The sequence below is a fragment of the Schistocerca cancellata genome, chromosome 4 (assembly GCF_023864275.1).
Source record: "Schistocerca cancellata isolate TAMUIC-IGC-003103 chromosome 4, iqSchCanc2.1, whole genome shotgun sequence".
In the NCBI taxonomy this organism is placed as follows: Eukaryota; Metazoa; Arthropoda; class Insecta; order Orthoptera; family Acrididae; genus Schistocerca; species Schistocerca cancellata.
The window spans coordinates 118,678,009-118,694,516 of NC_064629.1; the positions used below are offsets into that span (position 1 = coordinate 118,678,009).

A 16,508-nucleotide genomic window follows, 5' to 3' on the forward strand; every position below is an offset into this window, starting at 1 on the left:
ATGCAACTATTTGTGATTGTTTGTTTCATGTCTGTATTCACCAATGACCTGGAGGGATGGTATTGGGAATATGCTAATCTTGTATCGTTCCCCCCCCCCCCCCCCCCCCTCCGTCTCTCTCTGGTTTCCAACATCTTTGTGGTCATTAAGAAGATGAAGATTTAAGTTCAACATTCCATTGATGATGAGATCATTGGAGGCCATTCATGAGAATGGGTGGCACTCAAAGTTGGTGACCATGGCAGATGACATGCATATGAAACGAATTAAGGTTTCTTCCACTAGTGGCCACATGGCTCCAGCAATCTTTCAGTTCTGATTAAAATGACCTCCATAGCCTAGTCACAAGTGCTGCTGACCTGTGAGAAGCTGGATGACATTCCTGTTATTATCATCCATCCCTCTCCCACCCCCGCACCCCAATAACATTCTCAGTATGATACATGGTATTATCTTCCACCACGATCTTGTTTTACAGACCAATGACAAGTTCAAGAGGCTAAGAAGAAACGTGATAGTTTGCATTCTGCATGCATGACAATGACCTCTGCTACACCTATGACGTCATCCTCTCTGGCAGCAATACCCTCACTCTTTGTACATCCTACATTGGGTCCTTGGGACCTCTTGACTACATCTGCTCCCGTGGTGGTTGGGGACTCTTGTTCTACTTCCTACTCCTTCACGCACTTTAGAAGCGTCGACTCCTCACCCACTGAGGATGTCAGTCCTCGGAAGAGGTCCCTCAGGGTACTCCACACTCAGGATTCTGCTAATCTACTACCAGATACCAGCCAGTGGCTGAAGGTGCCACAGGTTGGTGGTGCTAGAGTTTTCTGTTCTTCCTCTGTACCTGAAACTAGGGCAGACAAGCCTGTGTGGGCTTCGAAATCACCCAAGTCTCACTAATGTTCTGTGCAAGTTGCTTCGAACTTAAGGTGAGCCCACAGCTGTGTTGGTACCTTGACTCACAGGTCCTTTTGACTCCATCCCAGGGCATTTTTCACAAAGGCTGTTTTACAGCTGACAATTTGGATTGTTTTTGCCTGCTTACAACACCTTCTTGATGTCTCCTTTGACTTACAAAAGGTTTACGACACTACATGGCATCAGCAAACCGTACACGAGTAGGGTCGCCGGGGCCCACTCCTGGTTTTTATCTGAAACTTGTTATCACACTTTACTTCCTGGGTTCAAGTTGACGTTTCCCACAGTCCTCTCTCCAACCCCCCACCCCTTCCCCCAGCCCCAATGTACGAGGGGATGGTGTGCCACAGGGTCCTGCATTGAGTGTGCCCATTGGGCTCTCATCCATCGCTTTTGGTTTTCAGTCGCCAAGACACGTGTGATGCATTTCTGTCGCCATTGCACTGTTGATCCACAACCAAACCTTCACCACGACAATTAATAACTCAGTATGGTGGAGTTCAATCACTCTTTGTGGCTGGTCTTCGATGCCTGTTTGACGTGGCCTCCACATCTTTGCCAACATAAGCAAAAGTGCTGGCCAAACCTTAATACTTCTTCACTGCCTCAGTAACACGAGCTGGGGTGCGAGATCTGCAGCTTTACAAAGCTCTGATCCTGTCCTGCCTTGATTATGGGAATGTGGGATATGGCTCACAATCGCCTTCGGTGTTGCGGATGCTGGACCCGATACACCATTGTGGGGTCTGATGTATGACAGGTGCCGTTTGGACTAGCCCTGTGAACAGCCTGCAGAGGTTGGTGTTCGTCCGCTACAGATCAGGCACTACCAACAACTGCTGCCCAAAAATGTGTTACACATTTGCTGCCCCCCTAGGCATCTGAACTGCCATATTCTTTTTCCTGGTCGCAGTTTCCACCTCACACAGCATAGGCCCAGGGCTGGAGTCACAATACTAGTTCGCATACAGTATCTCTGAATGGTGTGTACCCCATCCTCAGATCTGTGTCAACCTAGTCCTTGGACTGAAAGACTGTTAATATCATGGTTTTTTGCTGCCTGTTCCTGGCCATCCTTTGTGCTTTTCCGAGTTCGGAAGTGCTATACACTGATGGCTCAATGGTAAACGGATGAACTGGTTTTGCCTACACATATGCATGGGCAGTGAACTACACTCCCTGCGAAACAGATGTAGTGTGTTGTGTGCTGACTGCTGAATTGGTGGCTATCAGTCAAGCCCTTAGTCATGTTCATCTGGCACCAGCAAGATGTTCTTAACCAGCAAGATGTTCTTAATCAGCAGTGACTCTCCGAGTAGTCTTCAGGCTATCAACCAGCGCTACCCTCGACATCCAATGGTTGTGACTGTCCAGAATCTCCATTGTGATCTGGACAAAGCTGGATAGTCAGCCATCTTCATCTGGACCTCTAGTCACATTGGGATCCCAGGGAACAAATGTGCTGTCCCATTGGCTACCCAGATGCCAACTTTGGAGATTTGGTACTGGAACCGGATCTTTGGTTGACTCTATGCTGTCAGTTGTTGGAGACTTGGAACACAGAATGGTATGCTCTTGTTTCTCCAAACTAACTGTGAGCAATAAATGGTACCACAGCCATGTGAGAATCTTACCTTCATGCTTCTCACAGGGAACCCACCATTCTGTTGGCTTTTTATAATGCTAACTTGTTGCCAGATGATGCCAAAGCATCTGGTCTGCTTTTATATTTTACTCACGAATACAGTTTCCTCTCCTTTCTGTGAGGTAGGCCACTTTGGACTCATTGCCTGTTCTGACCCAAGGGGCTCATGGTCACCCTTGCTCAGTGGTCCATCTTAGCTCCTGCCATTCCCACCTCTTGTATTCTTCTTAGTCTTCTATATTTGGTGTTTTAATGTCTCATTGTGGTTGTTCTCTTTCCTGAGATTTTATCAACTTACCCACATTGGTTGTTTTCTGGTCGTAACAGAGGGTGAGGAAACAGTGGTCACATACAGAGGATGGATCTCCCACCACATAACATGTACCAGGGGCCACCAGCTGCTTTCTGGGCGGAACAGCTTGCCCACCACCTTACTCCTTCTCACCCCGCTCTCACTTTCTACTTGTTTCTCTCTCTTGATTTTATTGATTGTTACTTGCATTCAGGTTTATCAGAATTTGTCTTCTGTGTTCTTCCTCTCTGAAGACTGTTCCCATCTTTAGGCACTTACAATGAAGGGATCAATAACCTTGTAGTTTGGTCCCTTTAACCTCATCAATCCAATCTCTTCTTCTTCATTCTCATATCAGACTTTCACCCCCTTTCCCTCCACATCACACCTCCCTGTATCATATAACATTCCTTCTTCCTACCCCTTCTTTTACACACACACACACACACACACACACACACACACACACACACATTGTATGGGAAGGTAGAATAGAAAATAGAGCTCTATGAAGACGTTAGTAATCAAATAAGGTAAATTGTGTACAGAAACAGAAGAGAAGGTAGTTTGACTCTTCAGTAAACATTAAAAATTAAAGAATTATGAGTAAAATGTATAAGGATATCTGAAATATTGAGAGAGTTAATTTATCATGTTATCAGTGCCGCATGATGCTTTGATAAAATCATCACATGAACTACTGGTCAGAGCAGACGGTGGCATTTAGAAGCAGAGCACTCTGCCCTCAAGAGACATAAATTAGCTGAGGTCAGTATGCTGAAACCACATAACCTTACAGTCAAAACAGATTGTATAAATGCTGTTAGAACAATCTGATTTCATTAAAAGTGTAAAACGAATAACAAATTTTGTATAATCTTCAGTTTGACAGATTTTTTTACACAGATTGAAAGTAAGATTTAAAGTTTGAATAAATTTATATGGGAAGAAAGAGAACTGATAAAAACTATGAACTGTCATGATGGATAGAAAAGGACACTATCATTAGGTGCATAATAATAAACAGTACTGAGTCTGTGTAGGTTGCCAAAGGACAATCCAAAATCTGTGGGAAAAACTACCATTATTTGTATTTGTAACTTACTTGAATGAATGCTTCCAAGCCATTAGGATGACAGCTGAAAATTAGGTGCAGGCTCACATTTGTGAAATAGTATGCATAAAGTAAAATGAAAGGTAATGTACATTGCACTAAATTTGAAGAAGTTGGCAGTGCTGTTTTGAATTATTACTGGTAAAGTTGTGGACCAAGGACCAAAAAGAAATACTGTACTATGAAGCTACTACAATATCAGTAAAGGTACAAGTCTAAACGGGTTACTTAAAATTGCTGAGAATAAATTATGCTCAAACAATTCAGAATTGTAAAACAGCCACTTAGAGTTCAGCACAGGCTAGAGGCTCCCAGAGCAGAATATTAACAGCATCTCAGTAAATATACAGGGAAGTTATAATTAACTTTCACTACTTGAGAGGGCCCCATGAAAAATGAGTGATTGTAGAATAATGAAACAGTGGAAGCACTTGTAAGGACATAAGGAAGAGAAATAATGAATGAATCGTAGAAAGAAATACATTTTATTTTCCATGTGAGATGGTAACATTTGTTAATTACATGCCAAGTTTGCATTCCAGCTACATAGATGTTGGTCATCTACATCCACGACAGCCTGGGCGTTTGTACAGGTGGGTGGACGATGGAATGTTCAGCTGTCGTGACACTGCTTGAAGATTGCACATTTCATCCAGCATCCTCAGCCATTTCAACAGTAACTTCTTCAACAATTTGTGGCACAGTTGGCCATTGGACTCTCCCAGTAGTAATTCCCAAATTGCCAGTTAATTCAAACTTTGGAATCATATTCTTTCAACTCTGGTGCAGTGAGAAGACTGCTCATTATTCCCTTACTGTATCAATGATTGTGAAGAGCAGCAGCACTATTGCTATTGCTTTGATGAAACAGCTTTATGAGTAAAGCCCTGCTCCCCTTGTCCAGACCCACGTGTTGACTGACTGCAGCTGTAATGCACACTGATGCTTGTGTGTCAACCCTGTGTCACTGTACCAGTACTGACGCCTAATGGCAAGTCATGACATTAACACTACTAACAACACAAATACTGCAGCGCACAGTCTGAACGTCATTCCTATAAAGTTGGGTTCACGTAAAGTAAATATTTTTCCACATACACTGGCTCAGGTAGCAAAAGTTTAATTATAACCACCCTTGTAACAGCTGGATGATTGTATGTTGATAAGTTGAGATTATTTCTATTCTGAATTGAAACTGAGAGACAGCTAGAAGAAATTAGGTGTGCAAAATACTGAGATGCGAATGAATTAGGACTGTTGTGCAAGCAAAGTGAGCATGCATAGCTAAAATACCTGTCATTGCACCAGTAGGATGTTAAAAAATCTTTTAGAGCAGATTGACTGAAGGTATTGAATGTTACAAATCAGTAGTTTCTCTACTGTACACTATCTGATCAAAAGTTTCAGAACATCTATTAGAGGACATCAATATGAGGTTTGTCCACCCTTCCTGTTGATGACAGCTTGACCTTTGATAGAAGTTGCCTGGGTGTCTGTGAAGTTATGGCGGCCCATTCTTCCTCAAGAGGTGAAACCAAAGATAGGTAGCAATGTTGATCACTGGGGTCTGAAGGGAAATTAGTGATCTAACTTCTCCCAGGGATCCAAAAGTCAACTTGGGCAGCTTTATAAGGGTTGAAATGTACCAAATGGATTTGTTACTCAGGTGACAGCCAGTGAATAGTCCACATTTGAAGTCACTGAGCTCTCATGACTGACTCATTCTGGTGTTGCTGCTTCTCTACTGACAACACAATACTTCCACCTCCTCTTTTACTGGTTGGTCTGACTTTCCTGATATTTATTGGTGAATTCTACATCAGAAAGAGGTGTCCAGATACTTTTGATCAGATGGTGTATATGTTACAGGGTGAAAATACAGTGACTGAGAAAAACTAAATCTGAAATTTAAAGCATTATGTACTGAATTTTCAATTATTAAGGTGACTGTGTGTGGTGTGGATATTTATACAAACACTGCTGTGAATTATATCATCATGTCGTCATAGATAGAAAGGTAAGCCCTTCAGTATTGCTATTAGGGATCAAATAAAGACCTTTGCTTTACTGTTGTTGATTGTGAGGTTGGAAAGTGGGTAGGCAATATTATTTTTGTGTTCTTAAGCAATAAATGGAGGTACAATCTTCTAAACATGGAGAACACCTTCTTTTTAGGCTTGGGAAACTTGTTATAAACTTTATTAAAGCAGTGAAATTTTTGGATGCCACTGTGATGTTAAAAACAAGGCATGAGGGACAGTCAAAAGTAAACACTGACACCTACCACAATGGGGCCATTCCATGAATGGGAGAGAACTTTTCATCTACTACAAGTTTAGCATGAAAGAATTTCGTTACTGTCACATGGAGTGAAGTTGACCAATTTTGGACTTCAAATATTTCTGAAACAAGTAAAATTAATGTACTGGTTTTTCTTTCAGAGCATGGGTATTGAGCTGTATTGATAAAATGTTTGGTGTTTATTATCTTTTGCTGTAACAGATGGAAAAAAGGCCAGCCAATTTCACTCCACCTTGCGGGTGAAGTTACTGATTATCTGTTATGTGGTAATTGTCAGTTATTCCTGACTCTGGGGTAACTTTATTTATTCTGGAGCTTTATGAATGACAGAAAATGATTCTGGTATAATATTTAAATTTTAATACTAATTCCAGTGGAACATGTCAAGAAAATTTAAGGACTAAAAAATGTGATCACAATTTTGATTTGTGAAATTCCAGAGAAACACACATTCTTCTTCTTTAGCCCTAAAAACTGGCTGATCACCTAGTGTTTTACCATAACAGCCATGAATACTTTTTGTCAGTGTTCCTTTGGGAATTTTAGATACTCAGGTAGCCTTGTTAATGCTTATTTTTCCATTTAAAATTTATATGAGACAGTTCTAAAACACCCAGGCTATATTTCTTAAATTCACCCACGAGTGTACTTACGTTGCATTTTCACACTGACTACCCTTAACAATCTCAACTATACATTATAACAAACCGCTCTACGTGACAAAATTCCTAACTTAACAGATACACACTTGCAACTGTGACTTCCTCATTCCACCACTATACTGTTAATAGACAATTGTTGCTGCGTCCACTGTCACTTTGTTGCTGTGTTCATTAGGTCACAGTGTTGCCACATTGACAGATGTTTGTCATAAAGTAACTGCTGGAGAGAATACGTTCAGCTTCACCCCAGTTCCACCAAGAATTTATAAAGTTTTATTTGTGTGTCCATAAATAAGTAAATATAATAAAATTTACTATTGCTCTAGTTACCATCATGAAGGATCAGTGCATGACACATGACTTAGTTGCTTGGGTTGTTTTATGCCAGTCACACAGATAAAAACTCATTAAAAAAATTAGAGAAAAAAAAAACAGTCCTCCTGAAAAGATTAGCATTCTGATACAGGTTCAGAATACTGTACATGTTAGCCATTACCACAAATTAAGAACTTTTGACAGTGAATGTAATAACTAAAATAAAAGAATTTTCATCACCAATGTGCAGTTTTTAAACATCATACTTTTTTTTTTACTTTGCAGTCAACTTTACCCCAGGGGTCAACTTCACCCCATTTAATAGTATATCTTTACATATATTCATTGCACAATTATGAAATGTTTGAAATACAGTGAATATCTGGCATTAACCGGGACACAGGAAGGGGGACTTGAGGTGGGTAGCTAGTGGCCCAGAGGAAGGCAGCCAGTTTTCTGGCTAGGAATGCGAGAGGGAGGAGTGGCAAGTGCACAGACTAGGTACGTGATGCATAGGTCTCAGAGCTGTTGGGGAACAACGCCCGATGAAAGTGAAGAGACATGAATTGAGAGATAGTGACAGGACATGGGAAGAAGAAACTTTTGGGTGGAGAGTATGTGGACAGTGTGTTAACAGAACTTGATGCTAGGAAAGTTATGGGAGATAAGCCTGTGGCTGGGCTGGACTGGGATAGGAAGTGCGGGGTGGATGGATTGAGAAGGCCTTGCACTGTGTCTTCCACAGTGATACAATTCCCGTGGCAAGGGGTTGGAAGTTGGCATGGCATAGAGGTGGACTAGGATGCTGTGTAGGTTGGGTGGGCGATGGAACACCACTTGAGTGAGGGTGTGAAGGCTCTAGAGGAAGATGTCCCTCATTTCAGGGAATGATGATAGACAATCAAAGCCCTGGTGAAGGATATAGTTCATTTGTTCCTGTCCAGGGTGACACTGGGTGAAGAGGGGGCAGCTCCCTTGTAACTGATTCTTGTGGATGGTGGGGGAGGGGTTAGGGGTATGTGACGATAGGGCATGGAAAATCTGTTTACATACAAAGTTTGGGGGATGGCACCTGTTTGTGAAGGCCTTTATAAGAATGCCAGCATACTGGCAATGGAGTGCTTGTCACTACAGGTCTACATGTGGTCAGACTGTATGGGAGGGATCTTTTAGTGTGAAAGGCAAGACAACTGTCAAAATCAGGTGCTGTTTGTGGATAATGGGTTTAATAACAGACATAAGTGTAGATGAAGCCATCAGAGAGGAGGTGGTCAACGCTCATGAAGGTTGCACATTGGGTTGAGGAGGACTGGGTGAAGCAGATAAGTGAGAAATTATTGAGGCTGAGGAGGATTGAGGATAGGGCATCTTTGCTCTGAGTTCAGATCATGAAGATTTCAACTGTGAACACTCACCAGGTAAGGGGTTTGGGATTTTGGGTGGGTAGGAAGGTTTCCTCTAGATAGCCCACAGTGTGTGTACTCATAGCCATTATGTGGATTTGTTCATACATCTTCCTCTCAAAGGAGAAGTAGTAGTATTGGTAAGGAGTATGGGTTTTGAGTCTGAAAGATGTTAAGAGAGGTAGTGTTTGATTACAGCGAGGCATGGGCATGAGGAATGTTGGTGAATTGGGAGGTGGCATTAACTGTGATGGGTAGGGTTCCAGGAGATAAAGAGGTAGGGGTGATGAACAGTCAGTGAAGGAAGTGGTTATTATCTTTTGTGAGAGACTAGGTTTCACACAATTAATTGGAGGTGTTGGCCAACAAGAGGGGAAATCTGTTGCTAGAAGCACAATAACCAGCCACAATGGGGCATCAAGGATTGTTGGATTTATGGATTTTGGGGGGCATGTAGAAGTTAGGTGTGCGGGATGCCATTGAGAATATACCAACTACTTCATGACACACAACTACTTTGAGGGGAAGATATATTAACAAATCCATGGCACAACGATGGGCACTTGCCTGGCAAACTACAAGTTAACCTTGTTGTGGGCTATCTAAAGGAAATTTTCCTAGCTTCCCGAAACCCCAAACCCCTTGTCTGGTGAGGGCTCATTGACGATATCTTCAAGATCTAGCTTGAGGACCAAGACACCCTATTCTCATTCCCTTCCAACTTCAACAACTTCTCTTCTATCTGCTTCCTCTGGTCTTCCTCAACCAGAAGTGCCAACTTTCTGGACATTGACGTCCACCTCGCGGTTCCATCCACACCTCTGTCTATATTAAATCCACTAACTGCGTACAGTATCTGCATTTTGGCAGCTGTCAACACTTCCACACCAAAAAATCACTCTCACACTGCCTGACCACCCATGGTTGTGAGGTGTAATGGACAGGGTAGTAGCCTCACAGGCAGGAGGTTATGTGTTTGAATCTCGCCTGGGGCAGTAAATCTTTTTTATTTTTAAATTTTTATCAAAATGACTTTGATCATGATTTTATTTAATCAACTGATTTAAATGTCATTTTTTCATTTCATTCCTTTGTCTCATCATTTTAATCATAATATCAACTTCTTCATTTGCTCTAATTTTTTTCCTGTCAATCTTTTTCCACTTGAAACCTTTGTTTGTGAGGTTTTCATTAATTTTGTGTGTTTGTTTAAATTTAATTTCTTTTGTTTTACCACACTGTTTTGTCCTCCACATTAATGCGTTCGTTAGATCTTTTTTTGCATTTTGTTTGAATTTCATTGTAATTATAAATCCATCTTTCTTTTAAATCTTCGTCTGCTGTATTTTGTCTATAGTGCAGTAGGTATTTAGGTTATGTTTTAAATGTTTGTGTGATGATTACCATGCAAAAAAAATTGCCCAGCTGTTAACGAAAACTACATTTTTCACACCACTGCACAGTCAGTATAAATAGATTATTTGGTCTTTCATTTTTTAACTGATAGGTTAGAATTGTCAGATAATTTAATATCATAATAGATAAGCATAATTGAATTCATATTCACACAAATTTCCAATTGGAAAAAAAATAGTATAAAGAAAAAAATGAAATAAATGAAAAGTTCTTATGGTGATTAAAATAATGTGATAAAGGAATGGAAATTAAAAAAAATACATTTACATCAATTAACTGAATAAAAATTATGATCAAAGTCATTTCAGTAAAGATTTGAAAATAAAAAAGATTTACTACACCTGGCAAGATTCAAACCCACAACCTCCTGCCTGTGAGGCTACTATACTGTCCATTACACCACACAACCAGCAACCAAACTGTGTTATCAGAACTTCTTAACATTTTTGAGCATCACACAAAATTCTGGTACTTTCTTCGTCAATTACTTGCAAACAAGAACTCACCAGGGTGAATGATTGCAGGGTATGATACCTGGGATCTTAACCTATATCACCCTACATTTAGTTCCATAAAGTCGATCCCACCCTGGATGCCTCTCCTTGTAAGTAGAACTCCATGCATGCATCTGTGAACACTCTTCATATTCTCTCTGTCTTCCATACTGCACTAAGGAGGCAGCTGCACTTACTTGTCGTCACAGATCTCATCCAAATTTATTCTGGTATGTGCAGTGCTCGGCTAGAAATGAAAGTGACAGGAGTAGTAGCTGCCAATGGCCAAGCATTTAGAAAAACTAAAACTTTCTGTGTGAGGTGGGCCAGACGTGTCCCATTAATGTTAGTGTAGTTTCCAGACAGCAGTTGATGCAGCATAAAAGAGTACAGAATGGTAATCCCAGGGTTATGGGATTGAGTCCATATGCAGAAACTTCATTTGTAATTTTTACATTGTACAACAAAGATAGTCCTCAGTAGTAAACTGAATGAACAGGTAGCCCATTTCGAGGCTTTAGGATGTGACATATCATGTAGTCAAAATATGGACAGCCAGAAAGGAACTAATACTTGCCAATGAATATGTGGCACAATAAAAGGAAATGCTTTTGCCATTTCTGTTGCACATTCTTTCACAAGTAAGCCATTACTGAAGCATTTCTGAGCTTTGGATAATTTGAAGCATACTGTACACAATGCAGTTAAAATCTTTTCTCTAAGACTTTATGGTTCGGACAACTCCTTTTTTTTTTTTTTTTTTTTAACTTGTCAACTGAAGCACATTGTTTGTCACAAGAGTAACACCTATGTGTCGGCTTTGTGGAGCAAAGAGAAATGCCGAGAAAGATTATGTTACCTTTGTTTTGACTAAAGCATTTTTTACGTATTAATCATTGGGGTTTTTCGTTGTAATTATTTACAAAAAAGTACTTAATCTCCCACTCATCATTGTAAATGTGTTTTCCATGTTCTTTGTTTTCGACATTCATAAGAACCATAGTAGAAATACAGTCACAGTAATGACCAGGATAATAGCTACAGAATAACCAAAATGATGACCTGAAAAGTAGTGGAGTATTAAGAGGAATAAAGCTGAAAAAAAAACCTCTAAGAGGAAGCTGACTAACAAAACAGCGATGCTTTTTTGAAGTTGGACGGCGAGTGGAGGTATGACAGTGTACAATTTGAGTAAACAGTGAGAGAGATGCTGCCCCACTCGACAGCTGATAAACAGATGAACCAAAGGCTGTGGACAGGCCGTGATAACACCGTGCGTGTTGTGTTGAAGGGGGAGCACTCATCGAAGGGGAATGACTCACAGGCCATACTTTGGCAGGCATGATATAGGCCTTTCAGCCAATTGGAATCAGAAACAGTGCCTCTGTAAGGTGCTGCCTCTAGACAGGACTTCAAGAACCTTTTTTTGTAATGGATGTTGGTGACAGCAACCGAGCTGTGTAAGTACGAGGTGCCATCCAAAATTTTTGGGACTGTTGCTGCCATCTGGTAAAAACCTTACCAGGGTGTATATGACTTGGGACAACCAGGAGATCCAGGAAAAACCCAGGAATTTTTTCATCCAGGAGAAAACTGGGAAAAACCCGGGAATATTTTAGAATTCCAGGAAGTTTTGATTGTTTTAGTTTTCAATTAAATTTTTGTAAATTTGATTGGTAAGAACCTATACTCTAACAAAGGATATTACTGTATCTCACTACTGCCCAAATAATATTGCAGCAGTAAAACATGAACAAGAGAAAGAAAACTAAAATAAGACTTATGTTCCAAAGGAAATGTGCCATATAGAACCCCAAAATACAGTGCTCATACAAGCGTCTGCCAACAGCAAAATGTGTCAAAGGCTTTAGGAAGACTGTGCAGTGCCTCATGACGACAAATTGCGTCCGATGAGCGTGACGTCAAAACTGCTTACATTAAATTTGTTTGAGCAGTTGCGAGTGAGCTCATGCGCAGTTGAGTCGCGTACGAGTAGTACCTTCTCCCACTTCTGGCTACAGAAGTGGGGCAGTTAGCTGTATAAGTAATAGCAGCCAGATGCTACCCGGAAAAATTTTACTGATGCGCCCTAAGCTGGCAGATTCACGCATGCGTAACAGGCCCGGCAAACCGGGGTATCTTCCCCGGGTGGCAATTTCAGGGGGCAGCAGCACCAAATTCATATTCTTGACGAAACAGACCTTGTTTCACAAAGCGCCTAGCATCCTGCGCACGTTGATCTATTGATTGGTTTTGAAATGCATCCCTGTAGAATTTTGAACAAATTCTAAGTTGATTTCTGAATGAATCGTAAGTTGATTTTTGAATGCGTGCATAGTGTATGTGATGTCTCTGCCAGGGGAATCCCCATTGCATCCAGAAATAAACTTTCCTGCAGACAAAAGGGGCTACACGAGCTGAGCGGAATAAGCCAAACAGGTGAAAGCCAGTCGCTGTTTATGTGGTTGCCTGGGATTGCGAATGATCTGCGTTGTTACAACTACTAGCGAAATCCATAGGTTGAGACTACCAGGCCGGCCGCGGTGGTCTAGTGGTTCTAGGCGCGCAGTCCGGAACTGCGGGACTGCTACGGTCGCAGGTTCGAATCCTGCTTCGGGCATGGATGTGTGTGATGTCCTTAGGTTAGTTAGGTTTAAGTAGTTCTAAGTTCTAGGGAACTGATGACCACAGAAGTTAAGTCCCATAGTGCTCAGAGCCATTTGAACCATTTGAGTGGAAATAAGTGAGTAACAGGAATAAGAGGTAAAAAAGATTACGTATTATCTTCTCGGTGTATCCAAGAAAATGAAATTTTGACACAAAAGTTTTGGCCAGACCTTTACACTAGTAAGGGCCAGTTGTACAGTGCCCGGGTAGCAGCCGCTAAAGTTGTACTCTGGGAGTAGTGCGGAAGACGCGTTGTACGAACACTTAATAACGACTAACTGGAGAATAAATGTGGAATAACTAAACCGCTGATTGTGGTGGGGTTAGTGAAGTTAACCGGAGAATAAGTTTTAACACTGGCAGAGATAGTTACAGAATTAGTTATGACAAGGTTGTTTGTTAGGAAGAGAAAGGAGAAGAAACGGTGACATCATTTGTATAAAAATTTCGTACTACTACTTTTTGATCTCATGCTTGAGAAGCTGGAGCGTAGAAATGAAATGTGAAACTATTTCCTAACATAAAACTTTTTGCTTGTAGGTGGCCTAATAGGCATTTGATATTGGTACTTCCTGAATTATATTCTGTGGTGTAATTAAAAATTCCAAAACTGTGTCGTTTATTTGGAGTGTATAACAATTGCTGCAACATTAGGCAGGCCTATTTCATTTTATCTAGCAGACAGTGACAAAATATACGTAATCAGATAAAAAAACCACACCAATCTTGGTTACTATTTGTATTAACAGTTTTTTCAGTATTCGACAACGACATTTTGTTTCTTCATGTAGCAAAACGTTTGACAAACTTTGATAAGGTAATAGATTGTTTCCCAGAAAGGAAAGAATGCCATGTAAAGCTTTAGCAGGAGTAGAGAGAAAGAAATGCTGGAACTTAAGGATTGAAGAAATGTGTACTGTCTTGCTTGTCTCTTGTCTTTACTGGTTTTATGTATCCTATATTTAATTTTATGTCATAGAACAGCAAGTTACTAGCTAATAAGCAATAAAGAGTGCAAATTTTCTGAAGAGTTCTTTTTCTTCCGGTTGCAAGTAATCCCATCCAATATTAATTCAGAGTTTTTTTTTTAAGAGGGGCAGGATGTCAAACTGGCTGACTGGGAGAAGGAGAGGCACCGCAGGACATTTTAATTTCCACTGTCTTGAATATAGTTTGATGGCATCCATTACAAAATATTACACGTTTGAATTTCACAGAGCGAAATACAGTGACGATCAATAGAAAAATGCTGTGTGAAGAGGTGTGACACTGCACTTTGACACACTTACGACCATTTAAAATGTCTCACATTTCCTCAAAAACGTATGTTTTATGTATCAGACTCTTCGGAAAGATGTGCGCTACAAAATGAACATATTTTTTTGAAAAGTGTGGCTGTGGCTGAGCAGTTCTAGGCGCTACAGTCTGGAACCGCGTGACTGCTACGGTCGGAGGTTCAAATCCTGCCTCGGGCATGGATGTGTGTGATGTCCTTAGGTTAGTTAGGTTTAAGTAGTTCTAATTTCTAGAGGACTGATGACCTCAGATGTTAAGTCCCGTAGTGCTCAGAGCCATTTGAAACATTTCTTGAAAAGTGGATTTTTTAAATTTTTGGCGTCCTGCCTCAAACACTCGAGAGGGGGACACTATCTTGTATTGCCCCGGTTCGGAAATATCATAGATCCGGGGGTGATGCACAGAGCAGTCTGAGTTGTAGTGGAGAGGTGGATAGTCCCCAAGTGACCCTTGTTTACATTTTAGTGATTTTGCTGTTTCCTCTTTGTCTATTGCTCTCACGTCAAATGAAAACAAAAAGGATTTTTTCTGTGACCAGGAGCTATCAAGTGAATTAAAATACATTCACATAATTACGGAAGGCTAAAATTTTTTGTTAGTTTCAGACTATTTTATTTCCGCCTTTCTGACAGTCAAGCATCAATTGCCTTGCAGAACAATGAAGTTATTTTTGTCGGTTTTACTAAAGAAATTTACTTTCATTAATCTTTTCCACTGAGGCATTCAATTTATTTGAAACGAAATGTGTAATTCCACATTATTGGCTAGTTCTAACTGTTCGCTGAATTTCAAGTGCACGTTTTCATCTTCTAGCACGTTTGGAATTATACCATAGTAAAGAACCAAACATGAGATAATACAGTGCTGGTACTCCAAGAAAATTTACATCTGAGTCTGGACATGCGAAAATGCTCTTTAAGCCGAATTATGCATTTTAGTTTGGTCCACGAAATTCCGATGCTCTTACAGTATCCGCTAATGTCTTGTAAAAGACATAATGTAAGATCTTTTAATGTCTTACACATACGATCATTCAAGCTTCCTGTGTCATCGTAGCTGCACGAGTGACGCCTGTTATCTGTCGCTCTCTGGAAACTGCTTAAACAAAACCTATTTCCAACAGGTCACGGGAAAATATTGCGAATGATTGATTGAAAAGCATTACTTTCAAAGTAAATTTCCTTTTACGCAAGATGATCTACGTACAAGGACGTACGATGAATTTCTTAAATCACTGAGCATTTGACTCTCATCTAAAAATAAACTCTTTGAGGATGAGCAATAAAATTTGGAGCCCAGAAGATCACACATTTATGTCGTTAAAAATTTTACTGGCACATTTGTATCTTAAAGTGTAACACGTGCAAAAAAGATCAACATTATATGTGAAAGCTTAGCTTCTCTTGCAGCTTATTAATCTTCGAGACTAATATGTGAAAGCTTTTTTTCCCTTGTAGCAACACTGTGTATATTAATTTAAACCATTAACATTTCCTATTTGTGTGTTCGCACTACTTAACGGTGATATTCCTACTGGCTGACTACATCACATGTCCTGTGCCCTGAATATCCTCTGTCATTGGCTGACGAGATCACGTAACATGAGCTATGACTGGCTTACAAAAGTGCATCGCTATCTCAATTTCAATGCTTCGGAAAGTAACATGCGGTGTTTGTTGGAATTCGAATTTATACTTTCTAACATGAAAATATACAGTGCAGATGTTGCTGCACGTCAGACATCTTTCCAAAACTTTTTTTCCCCCTGAATTTCGTTTCCTAAGGTGGCAGGAAATTCTACACTGGTGTATAAAACCATAATCATTCAAAGGATTGATAAGTTTTACAGTTTCGAGGAATAGCATACTGTCATGTAGCACGGAAAAAGTGTATTTTCACCTGGGAGAAAGTTTAGTTTTTACCAGGAAATCCGGGAAAAATCTGGGATTTTTTTTCCTTGTCCACGCATACACTCT

The 16,508-nt window shown here is 40.4% G+C and overlaps 1 protein-coding gene across 1 annotated transcript in view; it reads left to right on the plus strand.

The window, feature by feature from the left end:
* Positions 1-16,508, plus strand: part of LOC126183460 (AP-3 complex subunit mu-1) — a 141,365-nt gene that overhangs the window by 96,966 nt on the left and 27,891 nt on the right. The gene's annotated exons all lie outside the window — the stretch shown is intronic.